We start from the raw sequence: 25,042 nt of genomic DNA on the forward strand, positions 1-25,042 counted from the left end.
CCAAGTAATGCATTATGAACTGTTCATATTAAAGGCAAAACAGGCAAATAGCTACAGTTTCAGAAAATAGCAACTACTGGTTTAAGTAAAGTAGGCAGCAATACTATGTCTGTTGAGCTTGAAAGAAACAATTGTGTCTAACTGCAATAACCCTGGTTTAGTGTACACAAATATACAAATCTCTGCAGTATCAGGTCTCTGACAAACATGCACTAACAATTAATACCTACTGGAACTAAGATAGCAGCTATAATTAAGAAAGCTAAATACATCCCTAAGTTACTGTTTACCTCCTCTTAATAAATTCCATACACTAAGTAAATTAAGAAGCTCTCATAAATATACATCAGTAACAATATGCTAGAAGCAAGAGCAGGTATGACCAGGTGAAACCATTTATAAAGCATTAAGAAACATTGCTAACAGGTTTATTATACAACATTTCAATATGAAAATTAATGAAAGTAACTTACATGGCAAGCGCACACTATTGGGACGCTTTGTGTACATGGCAGGTGTTAACTATAAATTTAAAAAAGCCACCCAGGGTGTCCCTACTATTAGTAAAATCCATACGGAAGTAGTAAGGGGAGAGAGGATGTCATCCACAACCACAAAGCAATCTGAGCAGCTGAAGCAAAAAGAACAATCAACAAGCAGAGCAGTTCAGTGCTCAAAAGCGTTAAGTACAGATCATGTCTGTTTTTAACTGAAATAACAAAGAATGTTTGGATATAATGCTGTTTTAGGACTTATCCCCATGAGATTGATAAAATAATGATAAGGGATGCTAAGTTGAGTATAGGAGGAAGGGGGAACTTAAACTATAGCATCCTACAAGTGTGCAAGCCACAAATTAGATACACAGACTACTCCAATGTCACAGGCGTATTAAAATGAGGAAGGACATGAGAGTAGAACATACACTGTTACTGAAATATTTCCTTTCCTTTGGGTTCAACTGTTGATTATGTGGTTCCGTTAGTCAGTACGGGCTGGGGTGATATCAAAGGTGAAATCTGGGCGTAGCACTGTATATTAAATGGCAAGCACACACTGTCAGGATGCTTTGTGTACATGGCAGGACCTAACTATAAGTTTCCCAATAAGGTCCCAATAAGGTCCACACAAGATGTAGTAGTATAAATAACACTTTAATTCAAAAACAAGAAATGGTCAAGCACTTTCATTCCCAAAAGGAACTTCTTCAGAACCATTTTACTTAGTAAAACCATCATTTAAATAGCATTTAAAATCATCATGTGATTTGCTCACTCAATGTTCCCTTAAAGAAACAGTAACATTTCAATAAATAAATGATAAAATCATTGTTTTTTTCTTTAAAACAGGCAAAATAGATATATGCTCATTAATACTAGGCAAGGTTGTTGCATTCAGCCTAAGTTGCCATTTGAGTTAACATTCCTCTACCCTATTCTCCCAAAAGCCTCCCTTCTCACCCTTTTAACTTTTTCCAGAATGCCAAATAAAAAATTTGAATCATAGCCATAATATTTAGTATGCTGATATAAAGCATTGTTCTCATCTTTGTTTTAATGGTGTGTTTACATAAACTCCTAACAGTTTTCCCATTATAAAACTCATTACATTTGGAGCAAGTTGCAATGTATACAAGACCAGAACTACCACAATTCCCATTGTCAAAACTAATACGTTGTTCCAGATTACCTACAGACACTATTTTGTTTTGTAAGATGTGACTACAATAATTACATCTCCCACATTTTTAGTTCCATTAATCATTTTACTGTTCACATTTGTGGGATGTTCAAAATAGTTTTTCAAATTCTGCCCTGTTGTGTACACAAAAGTAGTATTTTGACCTAAGATGTCAAGTGTCTCAGCACTACTTCTAAACATTACCCAATTTTTTGTTATAATATCTCTCAAGATAGTGGAATCCACACTGCATTGTAAAACTATAGAATTTGGAAATGAATTATCAACAGGAGTAGTTTTAACTATAATTTATTCATTAGTACCCAACAAAGGGGTGTACTTGTTACCACATTCACTAAAAATATTTTTTCCAATATCAAATAACACACTCTCTGGATATCCCCTTTCTTTGAACATAGTAATCAGATTTCCTAACTCTATTTTGGATAAGCAAATATCTGAACACACTCTTGCTGCACATACAATCTGCCCTTTTACTATGTTCTTTTTAGTGCAGAAAGAGTGCTGATTTCTATAGTCCAGGTAACTATTTGAAAATGTTGGAACCAAACTTTTTTCTACCTGTTTTTTTTTAAATATAGTTACATCTAGATATTTTGCACAATCATCTGTATGGTTACAGGTAAACTTCAGAAAAGAATTGTTGTTGTTGATTGTTTTTACAAATTCATCCCTTATTTCACCAGTTGTTTTCCATAGAATAAAGATGTCATCCAAAAATCTCAAATAAACAAACCAGTACTGATCAAAACACAAAGTGAATACATGCTGTTTTTCCCATGCATACAATACTAGGTTAGCATAGGTTGGGGCACAATTTGCCCCATGGCCACCCCCCTTAACTTGTCTAAAAAATCTGTTCCCAAAACACATATAGTTGTTCCTTAAAACAAGTTCCATAACATCCATCACAAAGTTAGGTAGTGCACCATTTAAACTAGTAATTTCCAAAACTGCATCTTGAAACAGTTTCAGTCGTGCATCATTTGGAATAGAAGTGAAAAGGTCCACCACATCTATTGTTGAAAAGCTTGTTTCATCTGAGTAATACTCCTGTTTTATTTTTCTCAACAAATCCCAGGAGACTTTTAAAATATACTCAGTAGGTTTCATTGTGTTTTATATCAACCTATCCACAAATATGATTAAAGGAGATGTCATGCTATTCTTCATAGATTCATAGGCTGGTACTCGGCTATCAGCCCTAAGGCCTATACAAGCCTAGCCATATCAATTCCCTGGCTATTTCTTCCCAGAATATTTACTTCCCTGGTCCCCTGTCTAGCAGGGTGACTGATGTGATCCCCGGGGTGAATTTCCTATCTCCCATCCAATTGTCAAGGTTCCTTTTGAAGAGGGCCAAAGAGGCACTCAGCTTGACATGTATGGGCAGTCTATTCCAGAGTATGGGGAGTCTCTGGATCAGGAACCTATCCCTCCAGCATGTTTTGTTCATTGTGATGACCAGATTTAGATCCTTAGAGCATGTAGCTCTGAGGGAATGGGATTTCTTTAAGTGTAGCATGTCCAGCAGCACTGGGTTTGACATGGCCTTGTATGTTAAGCAGAGATTACCTCTAAGTAAGTAATATGCAACAGAGTATAGCTGGAGTTTTTTTAGACGGTCAGCATAGGGCATCTGCTTTAGGCCTGTGATTCTTTTAGTGAGGTATTTTTGTGGCCTTTCCAGTTGTTGCAGATGTCATGTGCGGTACATACCAAATGGGGCATTGTACTCTATAATGGGTCTAATGGGGGATGAGTACAGTGGGACAATGACCTGATTTTTTTCTGGATGAAAAGCCCTTAGTGGTGAGGTGTGCCACATAGAAGAATTTCCTGACTGTTGTGGTTATGTGGTTATCAAAAGTGAGACCACTGTACACCTGTTTCCCTAAGTCCCTTATCACACTTTTGGTGTTTAGTGTACTGCCACTTATGTGGTAATTTATGGGTACATGGTTTTTCCCAAAGGGGATAACTATAAATTTCTTGGCATTGAGCTTGAGCCCATGGCTCTGGCACCAAGCATCTGTTTCTGTAAGGCCCTTTTGTAGAATATCCACATAATTTGGGGATTCAATAATGGCTCCCAGTTTGCAGTCATCTGCGAACTTTGTTAGCCAGAGCCCCTTGGTGCTGGCCTCTACTTCAGAGAAGTAGATGCCAAACAAGAGCGGTCCCAGGACTGAACCCTGAGGTACTCCGCTTGTCACTTGTCTGGAGCTGGATTTTGAGTCAGCTACTTTTACAGTGTGGGTTCTGTCAGTAAACCAGTTGGCAACCCATCGAGTGACGTAGGGATTAATGCCCAGCTTAGTAAGTATAGCTATGATTCCAGAGTGGGGGATGGTGTCAAAGGCCTTGGTGAGGTCCAGATAGGCTGTGTCGACTGCCTTACCCTCGTCCACAGCTCTAGAGACCGATTTGAAGAAGTCAATCACGTTGAGGAGACAAAATCGTCCCTTTACGAAACCAAACTGGGTGGGGTCCATTGTTTGAAGGTTGCCAATGTCTTTGTTTATAAGTTCCATGATAATGCATTCCATGGCTTTGCAGATCAGGCTTGTCAGACTAATGGGATGATAGTTCCCGGGATACAAGGTGGATAACTGTGGCTGTGCGCCACTCAGTGGGCACGAAGCCTGAGGAGAGGCTATGATTAAACATGACACTTAGGTGAGGTGCCAGTTCATTTTGTAGTTCACAGCCCAGGATATCGTCTGGTCCCATGGATGCTGTATTCTTAGCTTTGGAGAGTGTGTTTTTTACCTTTGTGGCCATGAGTACCAGAATTTTAGCAATCATTTGGTATTGAGATGAGCCCTTTAGGGGGTGAGAGGGGGGTGAAGTTGGCACTGAATCGATCTGCCAGGATATTGACAATATCATTGAGCTCAGTATATTTGATGCCATTCAGATCTGAGCATTGCCATTTAGATTCTTGACATAGCTATAGAATGCCTTGTGGTTGTTCTTGGAATCTTTGGCAATTTTATTTAGCTAAGTCTATAAGTCTGTAAGGGGGTTTGTTGATATTCTTATGGATTTTGGGAATTGCAAATACTGTAGGGAAGACAGGATGTTTGTTAACCAAACATTCATGTGTTATGTCATTAATAGCCCCCTGGTACAAAGAATCTTCTAGAAATAATTGTACATTTGTTTGTGATATGTTAATTTGGTTTAAGGATACAATTTCATAATTTTTGGTGTTGTATAGAGTTGATAGTATGTCATAGTCATATTCTTCACTGTTTACCATCACCATCCTACATCCTTTGTCACACTTCATTATTCGCACTGTGTCTTTAAGCCTTAGTTCTTTTAACAGTTCCATTTCTTCCTTACTAAGATTGTAAATTTTCTTTTTGATGTTTCATGATACTGATAAATATATTGCATACAACACTTCTCATAGTTCCCTATAGGTAGGTGCATAGGTGGATTAAATATACTTTTCTTTTTCATATTGTTATTTTGTGTTAAGTTCAGTGGGTTATTACTGCTTTAAAAAACATTTAAGGTTTAGTTTTCTTGTAAAAAGTTTGAATTCAGTTAAAGTGTCAGCTAATTCTGCTTTATTAGCTGGTACAAACTTTAAACATTTTTTAAAAAGTGTAAAGTGTGTCTGTGTTATGGGAATGTCCATTGGCGACTTGTGCCATTAGACTGCAGGACTGCAGCCTCCCCAGCTGTGAAAGAAAGAAAAAGACTGTAACATACACTTTAAATTAAAAAATAAAATATGTTAGCAGCAGAGCTCCTGCGAGTCTGACTGACTCACTATTAAAGTCCCAGAACTCGAACTGTGCGCACATGCATGCTCGTTGAGCTCTGAGTTTAAAAAAAAAAAAAAAAAAAAAACTAATTTCTGTAAATCTGGACTGCTGTAAAACCAGTCCAGATTTACAAGAGAAGGCATCAGTGTAGATTCCCAGAAGTCTATGCAGTTTGTAACTGCAGTAAAGTGGAAGGAGATTGGACTGCCACATCTGCAATCACGTACGTGGTGTGGATGGCTGGATGGCTACTGATTGGTTCTCATCTCTCATTCTCTTGCTGTGCTGGTGCTGGGAAAAAGAAAGTGAGAAAGAGTCAGGGAGTCAGTAGTATACTAGTAGACTACAGTACTTGTTTTTGGATTAGAGTTTGTTCGGACAGCAGTCTGAGAGAGCAGACAAAGCAGTGCAGTGCACCTTTTTTGCACCTGTTGGCTGTTAGTGCTACCTGAATTGGAAAGTGAAAAGGAAGAAGGAAACAAAATTGAACTGAATAAAGCAGGTTAGTGATTGAATCGAGATACAAAAAAAAAAAAATTAAGTTGTAGTTGTCCCTGATTTTGCAGAGCAATCCTGATCTTCTCATATGCTTGCCCTGACCCTCATACAGTTTTTGATTTTCTGGTAAACCACCATATGTCTTAACAGGCAAGGTTTCTGCAGAATATTTTTGACCTGTTCCTCATAAAATCTATGTTTTTCTGGCAAATCACTGAGAAGTGAAGTCACAAAATAATGACAGATATTGGAGTTTCAAACTTCATATCCTTCAGAAAATGCAGACTGATACAAAACCTTTTATTACAGCAGTTTTTAAGCATATAAGAGCAATAATTAAATGTGTCCCTATTTTGCATCTTTTCTCCCCCATTACTTTTGGTTTTGTCCAAATTTCTTGAGCTAACAGGTTGAGAGGTATGTAAACCACCTCAGACAACATTTAAAAATTCCAGATGTTGGAGTTCAGTGTTTCTTATTCTTCAGAAAATGCATGTTGATGCAAAGCCTGTTGTTCTATTATATTAATTAGAGTAACATATAAAAATATACTGACTTGTCTTTGGGAGAATATTACTAATGGCTGCTCTTTGCTCATAATTCTGACTTTGCAAGTTTGCAGAATCAATGTGATTTGTGCAAAGCAACTTGGAATAGCTTAATGTCTGACTACTGTTTCCATCAAATAATGCTTAAAAATTATATATTGCTGGTTTCCATACAACAAAGCTGAAATATTATACACCTCTGTCATTTTTACTACAGTCAGAAGTCTGAAGTGTACATAGAAGAAACTATAACTGCTGGATGGGGTGGGTGCTGTCTATTAAAAGTAACTGACCCTATTTCTGTTTGGTCAGTTTAAACAGACAGTCAGTATCTGTCTTTTCATGACTATTTTGCATTTGGAGTATTAATGTGATTTGTAGAAAGCTGCTTGAAATTCAGTAAAGTGTGACTACTGTTTACATGCAACAAAGTTAAAATACAATGTATGGGTGTCATTGTTTTACCATAGTTGCCTGATAGACAACTGGAATTAGCTATAACTAATGGGTAGGGATTGGGAGCTGTTAACTGAAAGTAACGGACTTTTTTGTTGTTTTCTCAGTTTAAACAGTCGTAAAAATGACAGAGATGTATAATATTTGAGCTCTGTTGTATAGAAACTAGCAATGTATAATTTTTAAGCATTGTTTGATGGAAACAGTAGTCAGACATTAAAGTATTCCAAGTTGCTTTACACAAATCAATACACATGCAGAGTGTGTGTAGACCATATGTTTAGCTGCACTTACACACACTGGAGCATCACAAAGTGTTCCAGTTCTACTAACCACTACACACTACAAAGCACATGAAGCATATCATCAGTATAAACAGTTAAAAAGTAAATGTGCTCTATGAACTGATTTTGTGCATCAGTTATCCTTTTAAACAATGTGCTTTGTAATGGAAATACATGTACACAGAGAATGCCATAACACAGTGCATAATGCTATTTTCTTTCTTCAAATATTTTTATTAGCACAAGTAATTGTTTGTTTATAACAATAATATGAAAGATAAAAAACATAATTTTGAATAAGAAAACGAGCAAAGAAAAAAACACAACTTTATACATTATTTACAGATGCTTGAAAAAATTCATAAAACAACAAGTCAGTACAAACAGATTTGCATAATAAACATAAAGTCTTTCAGAAAGAGCCAGTGTCCATTTGAAATGTCTCAACAAGGGAAGAAAACTTTATCTAAGGATTATTGGTGAAACTCATCGGGTGTATTCTGACTTCTCTTAATTTGACTTCTTTGGATATCACTTCTGCTAGAAGAGATAGGAAATCTTCAAAAGTTTGAGAAATAGTAGACTTCCATTTTCTAGTTATACATTTGCTAGCAACCGATAGTATTTTCCATAAAAGATATGAGTTGGACTTATTCATAATAAAACTTTAATTAACATTAAAAAAGATTATTATTTTGGATAAAGAGAAAGTATCAGAATATAAACCTTTAAAAAATTTTCAGTGCTTTCCCAGAAATCATTTAAACAGGAATATTCATAAAATATGTCAAACCAATCCACTTTGCAAGAAGATAAACATCTCCAGCAAATGATATTTCTAGTTTTATTAAATTTAGCTTTTTTTTTCAAGGGTTACAAAAGCTCTATGTTGGAGTTTCCAAGTAAAAGTGCTACAATACTGACCCCATGATGTGAATTTTACAGAAGATAATAGTTTGGTTTTCTCTACCTGAGTATAACTGGGAGATGCATCTCGTTATTGTATTCCAATGTTTATCAGTTAAAGTGGTTTTATATTTTATTAGAACACCATATAATTTGGAGATAATGTTGTTGAAGTTAAAGGTATTGTATAGTAATTCAGATATATAGAAAACTAGACGGAGTTGTTCCATATAAGATGAATATTTAATGATTCTGCAAAGATCTTGTGAGTAATTTGATATACATCTTAACAGTAGTTAATCTTGTGATGATAAATTATATATTCATAATATGTTGTGTGGCAAAATTTCTAGGTCTTTTAAACAATGTTTCCAACATATAAAGTTTTCATTCTCCCATTCATTAAAAAGGTAAAAGTATAACTTATCTGGAAAATTTTTTGTAACTTTAAAATCAACTAATGCATGAAAATAAATTTTAATGTCCATATTAGAGTTTACAATTTTCCTAAAGTTGTTAAAGATTTTATTTAAAATGTTAGACTTTAAAATAGTTATTTTATTTAAAAATAAAATATTTATATAAAATATTTATTTAAATTTTAAATTTAAACTGTTAGATTGTTGGATTGAGTTATTTTCTTCTCATTAAAAACAATATGATTAAATTTACTTTTTGGAAATAGTTTATAATTTCATCCAGTTCATATTATTCTGTACTTGAATTAGATAGCATGAGTAACACATCATCAGCAAAAAGAGATATCGTAGAATTATAATGGTTATAAATATTAATACCTTTGATTTCTGGATTATGTCTTATTAAGAAAGACCTCAACCTCATTACCACAATCAGAGACCTCAGCCTCATTACCACAATCAACAGAACATGCTGGAAGGAACGGTTCATAACCCAGAGACTTCCCATGCTCTGGAATAGACTTCCCATACATGTCAAGCAGATCACCTCACTGGCCCTCTTCAAGAGAAATCTTGATGAGTGGATAGGAAACAGAAAGTTCCCCCTGGGGATCACTCTCACCCTGGGGATCACTCCAGTGGCTCTACTTGATAGAGCCACTGGGAACTAACATTGGGCAGCACAATGCCAGGGCACTTCTATGGGCTAGGCTTGTAAAGGCTCCAGGGCCATTAGCCTAGTATGAACCTATAAGACTTCTATAACAAGGGCAAATAAGATAGGGGTTAATGGCCAACCTTGCTTAGTGCCTTTAGTTATGGGTATATATTTAGATGTGAAAGGACTCAGTATAACATAAGCTAAGTTGTTTTTATAAATAGCTTTTATCATAGTGATAAAGTATGATGGAAATCCTAATGTGTTTAATATTCTGAAAAGGTAGTCCCAGTTGACAGAATCAAAGGTTTCTTCTATATCTAAACTGACTAACAGGGCTTCTTTGTCTTCTCTATTTAACAATCCAATCAGTGTTAGGATTCTATTAATGTTATCATGGGTGTGCCTTTTATATATAAATCCAACTTGATCATATTTAATAATCTTTGTAAGTGGGACCTTCACTCTGTCAACACATATGGACATAAAATCTTATAATCATTGTTTCAAAGGGAAATTGGTCTATAAGATTTACAGAGTTGTGGGTCTTTGTTGGTTTTGAGAACAGGATTGATCAATGAATACCTCTAGGATGGTGGAATCATGTTTTTATATTGCACTTCCAATAAAGTTTTGTGAAGTAAAGATATAGTGACTTCAGGGAATAGTTTGTATATTTCTGTAATGATGCCATCCTCACCAGGGGATTTATTGGGTTTAACATTTTTTATTTTATCTTTGATTTCATGTAAAGATATTTGCTTTTAAAGGCTTGTTTTAAGTTCCTCTGAAATTGTCTCTAATTTTATAGTAAATATCTCTTCATCAAGACCACTACTGTTTATACTATTACAGTAAAAATGGTTAGTATAATGAAACCTGAAAGCATTAAGTATATCACCTATGCCTGATAGTTCCTTATTAGTCTGTTCATGTAATATTTTTATAATATTATTTGATTTAGAATGGGGTTTAGCTCTTACCGATAGTTTATGCATATGTTTGAGGTGAGGGCATAAGAATTTAATTTCATCCTTTCTGATGCTAAATTTGTTCTCTATGTTAGTATCTCAGAGTACTTTTTATTTAGTTCAGCTATTTCTTTTTAGATATCTGATGATAAGCTTGTTGATTTAGATTTAAGAGTTGACATTTTTGTGTGCAAAGTTTCCATCTCTGATTCCCACTTCTTTAATTTGTTTTTGTACCAAGTAACACTTCTGCCATGAATATAAGTCTTTAAAGCATCCCAGACCATTATTACAACAGTATCAGAAGTATTCTTCATGTCTAGAAAGAGACTTAACTCTGTTAAAAGCCAAAGTTTAAAATCTTTCATGTTAGTGACATAACCTAGTATTTTAGTAATAGAGGCTAGCTTAGTAAAGTCTAACTGTATTTACAGTATGAGGCAATTATTGTCAGACATAGAAAAAGGAATTATAGAAAAGGATAAAAGTTTTAGTTTCAAATCATTAGAAACTAGAATTCTGTCGATCCTAGTTTGAATTTTGTACCTATGATCAATGTGAGACAAACTTAGTGATTTACTGTGTTTGGAATTGGAAGTATTATATAAGTTGAGAGAGTCAATCCATTTCTTAAATTTTATTGCTGTGGATGTAAGCCTGAATGGACAATTACTTGTGGTATCAAGATTGTCTAAGATGCAGTTGACGTCCCCCTCTAATATAAGGTTATCTTTATAAATATTAGTTATGAAGTCAAGGTAACATTTTGAGGTTGACACTCCTAGCCCTGGGAACCAATAAACATTGACCGATGTCCAAATTCTATTGTTAAGTTTTAAAATGATGATGGCTGATAGCCCCTAAGGATCTTCATATTTGTATAAAATTTGCAGACGTATAACATTTTCCATCCAGAGAATCATAACACCTCTTCTTTTAGATTTATATGAAGAGTGAGCTAATATTGCATAATTGTTAGGGTTCTAAGCATTCTTTTCAGTATATTTGAAGTAAATTTTCTTTAAGAAAACAACTTGACATTTGTTGACATTTAAACACCTTAACAGGTTTGATCTTTTCCTTAGAATGTTAAGACTATTAACCTTTAAGGAAACTAAAGATAAAGACATAAATAAGCATACAAGTAATTGAAGTGAAAATAAATAATGACAATTTTTTTGTTCATATAGCTCCTTCCATTATCTAGGGATGTCCAAGTGAGAGCAAAAATAGGCAATGAAATTGATAGAAAAATGACTGTGACTGTGATATAAAATGTTCTATATTCAAGCCTGAATATAGAAAAAAAACCAACAGAAAGAATAGCGTAAAACATATCACTGTATAAAATACTATTTCATAAAAACAAACATTGAATTATTAAAATTCCCAGTCTGAGAGATAAGCTGGGATCAATCAGATTGCTTTCCCTAACCTTTGTAGCCATACCCAGCAGTCCTGAAAAGTTCTATAAATGAGACATATATAGCAAAAATAAAACTATTCTGAACAGCTTTGATTAAAAAATGAGAAGCAGTGAAGAAGTTATATCTACATTGCTAAAGTTAAACCCTCAGATAACAAATAAGAATTACCATATCACATAAATGTAACCTACATAGGACATGATTTATTAAAAAAAAGGTGCAGTCATAGATTCTGAATAAATCATCTTGTATACCTGAATATTCCTAATTTAAATACTGAAAGGAGTTATCAGATCACTTAAAATTAGAAATATGGTATAGTTCATTTATACATAATAGCTATATACATATTACTAAAGTTATAGGTATATTGTATGAATATACAAAAAAAAACTTTGCAATGTAAATTCCACTTATGTATAATTGCTAGTACTGAGATTACACTAACAGAATGTTTTATAAATTTATCATATATTCTCATGTGTTGTCATTGTTATTGTATTGGCATTTCCTTTAAAAGCTTATTATACTTACAAACCACAACTTCTGATAATTATAAAACCATAGATGTATGCATCTTAACAAAAAGGACTAACTAGAAAGTACAGAACAAATGCTTCTGGTAATAATAAATTGATCTGGAATTTTAAATACAGCTGTCAGAGTAGGATGGTATAATATATGACTTTTTCTCTCTCTCTTTTTTTTATTTGAAGCTAAATAAGCAACCTGGAACAAAGTCAAAACTGTTTCTGTATAACATATAATAACTAGTATAATGTATATAATACCTAGTTAAGAACATTTTTAATTTAGTGAAAATTAACCTTAATATTTTCTGCATTTCCAGGCAGTCGCAACCAGAAACATAGTATACAGAGCAAGAGTGCAGCCCTGAAAAGGTTTCCCTGCTTTCTATGTGTTACAGCAATAGGAAATGGCCAGGGAGTTTCAAAACAAACATGGCAGACTCTGTGCAGTTCAAAACTAGTCCTGAGTTTCCTCGTGGTAAGAAAAAGCTTCACCATTGTCAAAGAAGCAGTTTTAAACAAAATTCTATGAGTTATGAGACTAATATTAAAAAAGAAATAAAAAAAAAATTGTCACAAACATTCACTGCAGTTTTCTATGTATTAACCAATAGCAAAAGCCACTAAGAATAAGGATTAACTGTTTTCAGGTTGTTTTGCCTGAAAAGGAACAAATAAACCATAATATGGTTATGTACCATAGAACTAATATCATAACAAACCATTCATTAATAGAGCAACAGACTGCATTTATAAACAAGTAATTAAAGCAATTAAGTAGGAGAAACATCTAATATGCTGCAAAGATTATCAGACATTCATTTTATGTCTTATAAAGCAAGAAAGGATTAAAGTTACTTGTGATGCATCTGACTAATTATTTTGTTTCTTTAGTATTGTTAGCAGTACTACAATGTCATAACAGTGCTAATAAATGTTAAAGACAGCTCGTGTCTGGATTATGAAAACTTGAAAAAAATAAATAAATGTTACAGCATGGCAACTGTGAAAGTCAGTTTTGTGAATGAGAAGAAAATAAAATGTTTACTTATCAGTAGGAGCTTTGAGAGGTTTATTGCTGGTTATAGATACAGTGTCAGTCTTTTGCTTCTTTTTTAGCATCTCTCCAAGTGTTTTTCTCAGGTGATCTCTTTAATGAGGCGAAAGGGACTTCCATATCTTCAGGGATAGAAATTAAGTTATTGTCTTTTATGAAAGTAGACACTTCATCTATGCTATTGAATGTATTTGCTCCATTAGGTAGATACATTTTTATTCTTGCAGGATACAAAATCTATGTTTTGATATTATTTTTTTACAGGTTTAATAAGAGGCCAGCATTTTTTCCTCATGTCTAGTACTTTTGTAGAGCTATTGTCAAATCTAATGTAGCTTTGATTATATTTTAACGGGGCTTTCCTCCATGCAGTTTTTAATACAGGATCTTTATCAACATAAGATAAAACATTTATGACTATAGATCTTGGTGTAGAAGAAGAGAAAAAGAGGAGGTGGAAGGTGACTTACCTAGTGCTCTATGGGCTCTCTCTATTCCATAAGAAAACCCTTCTTGCAAGTCCAGAATTTTAGGAGTCCAGGAATTCTAAAAAGTTATAACGTCATTTCCTTCTGCTTTTTCAGAGACCAAAAATGTGTAAGTTGCACCTTCTTTCCTGATTCTCAAGATCATCAGGTTTATATTGTAACCAAGTATTTTGTTTAAGCAGGAAGTCAGTGTGCTGTTTTTCTTCCTTGAGTCTCTCATCAATATCAGTTAAGGCAGTTTCCATGTCAGAAATGTTATTTTGTTGTCAGCATATGCTATAGTAGTTCAGTTTGCTTCTCACAGTTCTGCAGAAGATTTTCTAGGTTTTGTTGAAAATTATCAAATTTTAAAGATAATGTCTGTAAAGTTGACGTTACCAATTGTCTATCCTTCTTCAGTGCTGTATCCATTTGAGAGTGCTTGGTGCTGCTCATTTTGTATTGAAGATTTTTCTAATAATTTGATAGGAATTTCTTTATGAAAATTCTCCAAAATTTGTACTTTTAAGGTTTGAAGTATTATTGATAAATTTGTCTAAAATCAGTAGTAGTTTCTGACTGAATTCCTGACTCGAATAGTTTTACAGAGCTCTGAAATTATGCTGCATTCATCTGGCCATCCTGGCTCTGCCCTCATTTCTGATATATGCATTTGTAATATAACTGAACTGCATAGAGCCACACATCTTAGCAAACTCTTAGCAATGTATGTAAAATATGTATGTTCCTGTATGCATGTAATAGCTATGGACTAAGTTATGTACACACAGGTTTTTGAATCTCCTAGTAGACATACCACAAAACTAAATGTAGTCTTACATCTAGACAGAAAAAGAGCTTTACAGATCAGGAAATGTGAGTACAATATTAGGCTAAACAGCAAGACACTACCCCGATAAAAGTCATGGTAAAATTAGATGTGCTTAGAATTTGTAATAGTAACAAATAACCACTGATGTCACTGCAGTGATTGGTTATGGGTGAACAATACCTTTATTTCACTGCATAGTAATTTAGTAGCTTTAGCAGAAAATACAAGGTGGAAAGTAAATTTCTTGATCCTGCAAATTGTCATTGATGGTGGGTCCTCTTCAAACATACTTTCCCAGGTGGTAATCAGAATTTGATCAGCTTCACTCTAAATCATCTGTGCCACATTGTCAGTTAGTTATCAACTGTACTGCCAGTATAGCCTTATGTGTATGTGCAAGTTTGCTGTCACTGATTTTTTTTTTATGTAGCCTTTTGTTACATGACAAGGATGAGAGAACCTAACACTCCCCATTTCTGTCAGGGACTTGACAGTGAATTGCATGTGAAGTGTTCCAGTAAGTCATCATGTGGAACCACTCTACAGAACTGGGGTGCCTTAGGTATATGTCTTTCAGTCTGTACATGGTACTGGTTTTACTTATTTTCTATTTTTGTATTTTCCACAACTACTTTTGCTGCAGGACCAAAGTGGTAACAACAGAATACTTTTCCTGCTACTGGCTGTACTACAGTGAAGCCATCCTTTATTGCTATGAGCTGAAACAGGCCTGGGCATTTACAGTTTACATGCCACATATCAATACATGATGAGTGTTTCAGGTGCATGTACCAGTGGGGAAGTAGAGCTTAGAAACTTGATTGCTTATTTTGTTTTGCTAAGCAGGTAAATCTCACTGAAGCAGAAACTCTTATCACATTAATATCCCAAGGCATGGGTTTCCCAAGCAACATACAACACAGAAGATTGTGATCATACAATAGAGAAATACATCAAACGGCATCAGATTGCAGAAGCCCAGGATATCTCTACCACACTGATTATCCACAATAAAATATCCTAACTGAATACCAAGACATACTTTTTTGGAAGTAAAATAACTAATGTCATAGTCTGAATAGAGGTAGTAAGAAAAGATCAAACCTGAAGATGAAAATGTTTAGGTGCTTATAACCAAGTATCACAAAAGAAAACATAACATAGTAAAACAAATTATAAAATAACATAAACAGGCTGGTAATAAATGCCTTACTAAATAGTTAAATAATGCAGTGCCAAACATCATCAGGAGGAATAAATTACTTCTGAGGGTCAAATTTAATCCTGACAGCATAAGGAGAAACTGCAGTCACAATGTATTAATGTCTGCAATGGTAGCAGAATTAATTTATTTACAGTGTTTACATATTTCTTATAGTCTTCACAGTGATTTAATTTTCAGTAGCTAGACTCCAGTGAATGGTCCTTAATTCTACACAGACAGAATCAGCAAGACATAGGTGGTGTGAATAATATAAGGGCATGCACATTTAATGGTAACTACTACATCTTGTTTCTAATTTGACCTGAAAAGCATATATGAGATGTTATTTATTTATTTATTTATTTGACATTTGTTGACCAAGATAGTCTGACTAAACTAGTGGCCTTATTCAGCAGAGGCCCTGGGAGAAAAGCTCCACAATAATACACAAAACAAATTATACAGTAATATAACAAAGTTATAGTTCTAAATTGAGAAAGAAACCAAGTTCAAATCACAAATTAATAGAAATGTAACAGTTTTTACCACTGAGTTCAGACAGCAAATTAAAATCAGTTTGACAAAATCATTTATGAGATAGTTTCTTACACACATCAAGAGTGCAAGTTGTTAGCAGATTTTTTTATACAGGCAGTGTATAGTGTATGCTGAGATCATTTTGACAATTGGTACTGTTATAGTATTTTATGTACAGCAAGGGACTATCTGGGATTTAGGTTTAGTAGTCAAGTGTGGAAAGCAGATTTGAGAGGAGATTTAAAAGAGAGACTGGAAATTAGAAGAGTACGGATGAGGGCGGAGAGGGGAGAGAGGTATGGTTGAATGGGAGGTGAGTTAGAGAGAAGGGTTATGCAGAAGGGTAAGAGATGTCGTTTAGGCTAGGTGAAAGGTATGGTTAGTAATCTCAAAAATGGTGTTTACAGAAGCATGTCCAGGTGTTTACAGATGCTCTAGTTTCCATGACTAGCACATTCCACAGTAAGGAAGACAAATGCAGAGAAAACACTGCCACTTTATTTCTTCTTAATTCTCCATATTTGAAATAATAGTAGATCTAAGGCCCTAAGGCTGCTGAGGGGCTAGTACTCATTAATTATGATGGCCATGTATACAAACAGGGTGCTATAGCAATATATGTGCCATTTAAATGAACTTCTTGGCTATGCACTACAGCAGTGTGTACCTCTGAAATTTGTGTGACTGTGGTACTCTGTGCCAGTGAGCCTCTCACTAATTTCACAGTGATGAGCATTACCTAGGGAGACTAGTGCCATGCACACCTGCAGCTCTATTATCAGTCATGTTATATAGCAAATTTGCTTTCAACCTGTGGAGTAAGACACTGAAATAGAGATTTAATTGGTCTTTGAGATAGTTTATTTGCGGTTCTTAGCTCTGTTAAGAATATGTATTTCATTCTAATATCCATTCATTACAAGATTGATTACTGAATGTTTTTCAGTATGTATTTCATTATTTACTTCCTGTCAAATATGAAGAATGCTAGCATGGCAAAGTCTAGAAAGTTCTGTTTTTTGAATAGAGCTCTTTTATGGAATTTTGAATTGATGCCTAATATGGAAAGTCATGAACATGGAGTCAGGAGACCTTAGTAGGATTAATGTTGTAGTGTTCATTTTTAATTGGTCAGAAGTTCTAAGATTGATACAATAATGTTGCTTTTAATCAGAAAAGTTTAAAGAATGTATGATTCTATCTGTTCAGGGAGATAGGACCTTGATTTCCTAGTGACATAGATTGCTAGCTTTATAGATTGTTACTAGACTAATGACCATTGGAGGCCTTTCTAAGCCTAGCCAAGTTTGCTCAAAAGAATAATGATGTCCTGTATTTAAATAGGACATTGAGGCCAGCCATTTATAAGCTACCACTCTCCATAATGGACATAGGTGCCAGGCCTGGTATACATTTTCCATTTTCCGAGTCCAGTGGTGTAGGTTGCACTTAAACTAGCTAATAGATGTACTCAGCTTCATATGGATGTGAAGCCTGTTCCATAGGATGGACAGTCTCTGGGACACACATCCCTGTCTGCAGCATGTTCTAAGTCACAGACAAAATTCAGGTCCTTACACCTTGTATTTATGGTAGTCTCATTAAAATGCTTTTCTTTGTAATAAAGGAGATTGTTATTCTCTGTTGAACTGTGTCATGTGAAAGTTATTTGTTATTTTAACAGTTTGGTGCTGTGACTTAGATTTCCAAGCTTTTTATGTATTCCTGCAGTAGAAAATGCCACTGGGCCCATTGTGCCAGGTTTTCTGTCAGGCAAGTTTCTGGTGCAGTAGTATAATTAAACCAGGGCAAGAAGGGTAACTACTCTGGGCACAAAGTGTTGGGGGGGGTGCAATCAGCTAATATGGATCTTTCTTTAATGCAAAACTGGCTTTTTAAAAGTCATATATAGCTCATTATCATCATTTACGACCTCCCAGTTCTTATTCAAAATCCATTGTATTATTCCACTTTTCAAGTTGTATGTTGTAATAAATGCCATAGAGTAATTCCTATCACTTTCTCATCTTTGCATACCCATACTAGATGCATCATTATTCAGTCTTAAAATAGAACAAAAAATGTCCCATTTGTCTCTTCATAGATACCTCCTCTATAAGTTCCCCTAACATCTGCATAGTATACCCTCTTTTTCTAAACATACAAGACAAATTGTTACATTCCTCTTCAAAATCCATTTCCAAAGTGGTCATAGGGTCCACTCTTACCATTTGTCCCTTGACCACTGCCCTCTTCTGTCTATATGGATGTGAACTAGTAGTGCAGTAACATGTTAGAATATGTGGGTTTTCTAAACACCCTTGATTTATATCTATTCAAAGTATAGTTTTTCTCAATCAAAACATCCAAATAAGCCATTTTTCTTTATGATAGGAGTGTGTGAAAGTCAAAAAATCTGTACTCATGTTAATGTACTCCGTATATTGCAAGAGGGTGGTTTCATCCCCACCCATATCATAAATATGTCATCCAAATAACATAGGTAGAGTTTCAAAAAATGTTTATAGGCATTATTCAGAGCAAATAGAAATTCACATTGCATCATAACTATATTAGCTCGGAGAGAGCCCACCAGTGAACCCACAGCCTCCCCTTCCCCTTTTTATATATTTTATTTTCAAAGATGATAAAAGTATTCTTTAAAATAATTTCCAACATTTCTGTATATGTATTTATGTCATCCTGGTCTATATTCCATCTCTCCAAGTATGCTCCAAACCATTCCAGACCAATAGCGTGTGGAATTACAGTATATAAGTCTTGCACATCTATTGTGACCAACAAGTCTTTCTCATCAAATTCCACATCATTCATTTTATTAAGGAAATCCCAAGAATCCTTACATAAATAGTGCTCATCCTCTAATAAATATTTTAGTTATCTAAAAATTGAGCACGTGCCACTGTGATCAACCCTCTCTCATCCACTAAAAGGTGGGTTTTCCACAGATTTATGGATTTTTGGGACTCCAAACCACAGTTATTTCCCTTGGTACCAACCTTTTGTCAACATTAAAGTGCAAAATTCACCTAACCTGTTCGGCATCGATACAGGAACAATCTGATCTATGGTTGCATCAGCAAATGCTGAACACCTTCCACTTTCTGAACACACAGTTCATAGCATGGGAGTGTCTGGTGTAAACCATCCAGAAACAAAACTAATTCCCATTCGTATTGGCCCGATAAAAGAGCAACTTTTTTATTGTAGGAAATTCTGCTCTATTAAATATGTTAGGTTGAGATCTGTTATGTAAAATAAGGTGCACCATTTATTATACACCATATAGTATATTTCTAGATATTCTTAGTAAACCCTTAGGATTATACTTGAATAATATCTGTTCAGATGAAGTTGCATTTTCTGCTATTTTAATATCAGAACAAAATGCAGAAAAATATTGGTTTAGAGGAATTAAAAGTAGTCCCTTCATAAATCTGGGCTACATGAAAATGAGGTATGCCCTATAAAAGATGCAACAGTAGTAGTTAGTATCCTTTGTTGGTAGAGGCAGAAAAAGGAATCAAACTTGTTATATCTGCCTTGTTACAACAAGGTATTATTGTCTCAACTAAAAGTCCTTGCAACACTCCTATTATGCCAGTTAAGAAACAAAGGAAAAATTAATATTGCTTGGTGCAGGATTTACAAGCAGTTAATGAGTTGCAAACTGGCTCAAGGACAGAACCCACATGGTTAGAATAGCTGGAGCCATGTCAGACTCCAAACCAGTTACAAGTGGCATCCCACAAGGCTCAGTCCTGGGACCTCTCTTGTTCGATATATATTTCTCGGAGGTACAGGCCAACATGGAAGGACTGTGACTGACCAAGTTCGCAGATGACTGCAAACTGGGCACCATAATAGACTCTCCAGCCGACACAAGCATCCTCCAAAAGGGCCTCATAGAAACAGACAACTGGTGCCAGAGCCATGGCCTCAAGCTAAACGCCAAAAAGTGTATAGTCATCCCCTTTGGCAAAAACAAAGTGCCCACAAATTACCACATAGGTGGTAATCCATTAAGTACAGAAGAAGTAATTAGGGACCTGGGGACCCAAGTTGATAGCAATCTCTCATTTGACAACCACATGGCCAAAGTGGTTAGAAAAACATTTTATATAGCCCACCTAATCATGAAGGGATTCACACCTAGATCAGGGGAGGTCATCGTGCCTCTTTACTCATCCTTCATCAGGCCCATAATTGAGTACAATGCCCCTTTTCGGGTGTACCTTACCAGACACCTGCAGCAACTGGAAAGACCTCAAAAGTACCTCACCAAGAGGATCAAGGGGCTCAAACAGATGCCGTATGCTGCCCGGTTAAAGAAATTCCAGCTCTACTCAGTGGCATACCGCCTGCTCAGAGGCCATCTGTGCCTGACGTATAAAGCCATGTCCAACCCGGAATTAATGGACATGCTGCACCTCAGAAAATCCAAATCCCATCGAGCTATGCACTCAAGGGACTTGAACCTCAGCACTGAAATAAATAGGACATGCTGGAGGGACAGATTCATAACCCAGAGGCTCACTTCACTCTGGAATAAAATCCCAGTCCAGGTTAGGCAGAGTCCCTCATTGACTCTCTTCAAGACGAATCTTGATGAGTGGATGGGAGATCATAGGTTTACCGCGGGTATCACTTCTGTGTCACTGTTAGACAGAGACACAGTATACTAACCTTGAAAAAGGGCATAGCAAAATTAATTTAAAATGGGTGGCGAAAGCCATACACACTTTGGCTAGGCTTATAAATGCCCTAGGGCAGATAGCCTAGTATGAACCTATGAACCTATGAACCTAATAGTAGTACTAACATTTATGGTAATTCCTAATCCTGCAACAAGTTCTACTCAATCAGATGCCACAGCTTTCTCAGTGACAAACATTTCCTCTGCTTTCTTTTCTATTCCTATACCTCTAGATAGCCAATATTTGTTTGCATTTACATATAGAGGGCAACAGTACATTTGGACTAGATTACTATAGCAATGAGAGGAGTCACCCACTCTTTTCTCTACAGAAATGAAGAAAAAAAACAGCTGGACAAGATTAAATTTCCTTGTGGATCTACTCTAATACAATTTGCAGATTACTTAATTTTAGCGTCAAAACCCCCAAATTGCTGCAAACAAGATTCTATTTTTCTTTGGACAGAATTAACATAGTATTTAGGGTTAATAAAGACAAATTGTAGTTGTGGAAATTGCAGGTTTAATAATTGGGTCATCTTACTTCAGATGGTGCTACACAGATCTTGCCTTCACTCATTGTTGCAATTCAAACTGCACCATGACCTACTACATTAAAACAGTTTCAAGTTTTCTAGGGAGTATCAGGTTAATGTTGATAATTGATTTCTAATTATGCAGAAGTAGTGAAACCTTTATTAGAATTATTAAAGATACCCTTAAATCTATGCCCTGGTAGGGCTATCATGAGCAAGCTTTTGTGCAATTGAAAATATTACTCTAAAAGCCTCCTGCACTTGGGTTATCAGATTATTCTAACATATTTTTCTTGTTCCATAGTGAAAGAAATAAAGTAGCATTAGAACTATTAGCACAATGTAGAAATGATGGTTATAGACCTATCACTTATTTCATTACAAGCCTAGATGCTGTAGAAGCAGCCCCCACCCATTGCATTAGGGAAGTGGCTCTGACAGTGCACTTAATGGAAATGGTGGCTGCTCTGACTCTTGGGTACATGACTTATGTGGCATTTCCACATTCTCTAGTGGCACTGTTCTTAAATACTAAGATGCAATACCTATCTCTAGCACAATTGTCTAAATATGAGCACCTTTACCTAATAACCATTCATTACTGATCATTCAAAGTTCACCACTTAACCCTGCTTCTTTAATTCCTACAGCAGACAAAGGAAAACCTCACAACTGTGTAGTTGCAACACCTTGCTTCCTGCTAGCTTAGATTTACAAGCCATTCTATTACAGAATCTTAATCTAATTGTTTCTGTGAATGGCTCCTGTATTCAAAAAGATGATGGTGAATGCATTGCATCCTTTTCCATTTGTAGACAGGGCAGAATTTTGTTAAATGGGCAAAAATGGAAATTTGTCTACTCAAGCAAGCAAACTTATAGGTATTACAAAAGAATGTAAGATTGGCAGAGATCACTGAGTAACAATTTACACATATCATGTTATGCTTTTGGAGGACTTCATGATTTTGGGACTTTGGAAGAATGAGGTTATTTGGCTTTAGCAGGAAGTATTAAAATGCAATTTTTGTTAATGACTTAGTAGATGCTTTATTATTGCCAGGGAAGGTAGCTGTGGTTAAATTTGCTGTACATAGAAGTGATGATTCCTTTAAAACTAAAGGGAATAGCTTTGGAGATATGAAGACAAGACAAGCTGCAATGTCTCATCCTGTTCAGGCTTTTATTTTGCAGCAATTACATGAAATTAACATTTGTTCTTTACAGGAGCTGTTATGATTTCAGAATCAGACAGAGGATTCAGAGACAATGAAGTGGATCAATGATGGCTGCAACCATTCTCCTGACCTTTTTGTTGTGCCAACCAGATGGACAGCTGGTAGCCCTAAAAAATTTCTTAACTCATTTGGTCAAAGCGTACCACTTACCTTTTCATCTGGGCAAAGAATGTATTAGTAAAACAGATTTCCAAAGATTTGTATGTCCCTTATCTTTCAGATGCTCAACATATTTAATTACTTGTTTACTTTTCACAATGTGTCTAAATCTGTACCTGCACCTATTCAAACACTGGAAAAGCCTTGAGGGCCATTTTGCTTCATACAATGGGACTTTATTGAACTTTAACAAGTGCAGAAATTTAGATATACATTGGTTGTTGTCAATATGGCTTTATATACACATTGGTTATTGTCGGCACTTTTTCCTGAATGGGTCAAGCCATATCTCATTGCAAAGAATGATGCAAAGACTTTAGCTAAAAAATTGTCAAGAGAATTAATCCCAAGATTTGGGGTCCTTTGTTGCACTCTATCAGATCATGGCACTCACTTTATTAATCAAGTGATGCAGCAGATTTGTAAAACTCTGAATGTGAAATTGCAGTTTCATTGTCTATATAGAGCCCAAACTATAGCAATAGTGGAAAGAGCTAACCAAACAATTAAGATCTGTTTAGCTAATATTTGTGAGGAGACTGATATTAAGTTCAGAAGTTTTGCCTTTAGTTTTAGGAATTTAGAAATGCAATTAGCATCACTAGAGGATTGTCCCATCATGAAATTGTTATGGGCAGGCCCATGAGAATGCCTACTACACCCCTTCCCAAAAATATGTTACCGCAAGACATTCATGAATCCATTTTATTATATTGTAAATCTGTTCTATCATGTAGAAATATCATATCTGTTATGTATGCAGTGCAGCAACCTACATTAAAAGAAAGACATGAATTGCAGCCTGGAGATTTTGTCTTCATTAAGGTACACTCCCAAAGAGACACCCTCGGTCCCAGATGGTAGGGACCCTACTTGTTTTTTCTCACAACTGTTGCTGTCATCCTTTGTGAAGCCCTCCCCACCTGGATTCATGTGTCGCATTTTAAGAAGCACCTCCCTCATGATGAGTGCAGCCAAGACTCAGCTGATGTTATTACACGTGAACTAGTAGAATCTGTTGTCATAACCAGATCTAAAACCAGGGACACTGTTACAACCAGAGATGACAGCCAATGATGTTTTTCCCTCCTGTGACAAACTGAGATACAGCCAGCCCAGCTAGCTGGAATTTTGTAAATAAGTATATGTCACTTGAAAATACTAATATGATTTATATAGAAATGCTAGCCCAGCTATCTGAAATTTTGTAAATAATCATATATTTGTGAATATTAATATGATCCATAGGCTTGTCTTACAAATGTAAGAGACCTATATGCTATGTGGATATTAAACTACTGGTGCAGAAGTATGTGTTGAACTGTATGTTATGTGCTGAGCTTCAAGAATGTAACCACATTGCACCCTACTGGAAAAGAACAGAAATGCATAGAAACGTATATTAATGATAGAAGCTGGAACATACAGAGCTAACTTGCAAAACTTCAAGAAAATAAGTTGCAATTGTTGACGACTGTGCTATAAAAGTTAGTTAATGCAAAGAGACAGGATGTCTAGAGCTAGAGGGTTTTCTATTGTCTTGAAATAAAAATAATTATTAAGTTTAAAATGAAAAAGTGTTTAACTGTTTTATGACTTGCAGTTCTAGGCAAACTTCTGAGAGATATGTACCTCTGACACAGAGGTGATAAATTTGAAGTTTCTGTTAGCCTGGGAACTGAAGGCAGGTGACAAAGAGTGATGTCATCCAATTGACCAGCAGTGATGTGTTGATATTAATTTGGGAACTCTCTCAGAGACTGTGCATTTTGTATCTTGTTTTGGACCAAGGTAACATCCACTCTTCAGCACTTCTGCCTGCATGTTGTCTGTAAGTAAGGCTTAGGGAAAAGTGTTTTCTCTTAGATATAGATAGGAATATAGTAAATATTAGTTTAGATGTTTTCTGTATTTATGTGAGACTGTCTTACAATGTTGTTTTAAAATATTTCCTATGATTCTGAACTCTGTAATCACTGTGCTGATTTATTGAGTATTATCTTGTTCTTTTATTATTTATTGTTAAATATATTTAAAGCTTTTAATTGTGGCCAGTTTGTTTAGAGATATTTAAGCTCTTAGAGTACTTGCATATGTATTTGGTGACACTGTGTAG

Source organism: Protopterus annectens, chromosome 10.part0 (assembly GCF_019279795.1).
Source record: "Protopterus annectens isolate FY-2018-M chromosome 10.part0, PAN1.0, whole genome shotgun sequence".
NCBI lineage: Eukaryota > Metazoa > Chordata > Ceratodontiformes > Protopteridae > Protopterus > Protopterus annectens.